Here is an 814-nt window from a genome sequence, read left to right as displayed (position 1 = left end):
GGCCTCCCAAAGTGCTGGGATTACAGGCTTGAGCCACCGCGCCCGGCCACATGTCTACTTTTTGCAACAACCTCTTGAGGGTGAGACTATCATTTGCCTGTTTCACTGAAAAGACAGTGAAGACCGAGGCCTTGTGTGATGGTGCTGAGAGCTGGGCCTATGACGTCCAGCCCTGTAGTCTGTGCTCTGAACCACTTCACTCTGTTTCTTTCTCCATCCTCACAACAGAGAAGTCATCTAAGAGGAGCTTGCAAGTCCGGAGGGCTTCCTGGAAGAAGTGAGCTGAGAATAATATAAAATTAACCAAACCAAAGGGCATTCCAGGAAGAGGGAATGGTACCCGAAACTGCCCAGGAGTAGCAGGGAGCCAGGAGGCGTGGGTCATGGCAATAATCTATGTATAAAGAGCTATGGGAAGCTATAGGAAAATTTAAGGGAGTGGCTGACACAGTCAGATTTGTGTTGTAAGCATCACTCCCCAGGTTGCGCAGAGAACAAATGAGGGAGCCGAAGGAAGGGGTTCTCCTATCCACTGCACGGTACTGCGCAGAAGACAGGGGAGCCAGGCATTCCCTGAGGGGTGAAAAGCAAGCAGTAGAGCTGGGTAGTGGACTAGAACTTAGAAGCCTGGCCTGGAGCCTGGGTGGGGCGAAAGAGGAGGAGCCTGAATGGGGTGTGTATAGGGGGTGTGCGTAGGGGTGTGTGTATAGGCTGGGGCGGGGTCCCTGGAGTGGGCTGACTGGGTCGGCGGCGGGTCTCCAGGTGGGCGGGGCTCTTGGCCACCTCCCCCGCCGGCCACACCTCTCTCCGGCTC

At 55.3% G+C, this 814-nt stretch overlaps 1 protein-coding gene across 1 annotated transcript in view; it reads left to right on the top strand.

The window, feature by feature from the left end:
* The window catches only part of FGFR4 (fibroblast growth factor receptor 4), a 16679-nt gene that overhangs the window by 4265 nt on the left and 11600 nt on the right, over positions 1 to 814 (top strand). The gene's annotated exons all lie outside the window — the stretch shown is intronic.

Source organism: Mandrillus leucophaeus, unplaced genomic scaffold (genome assembly GCF_000951045.1).
Source record: "Mandrillus leucophaeus isolate KB7577 unplaced genomic scaffold, Mleu.le_1.0 Scaffold366, whole genome shotgun sequence".
Lineage (NCBI taxonomy): Eukaryota > Metazoa > Chordata > Mammalia > Primates > Cercopithecidae > Mandrillus > Mandrillus leucophaeus.
The sequence above is the reverse complement of the archived record's forward strand: the minus strand, read 5'-3'. Positions and strand labels throughout refer to the sequence as shown.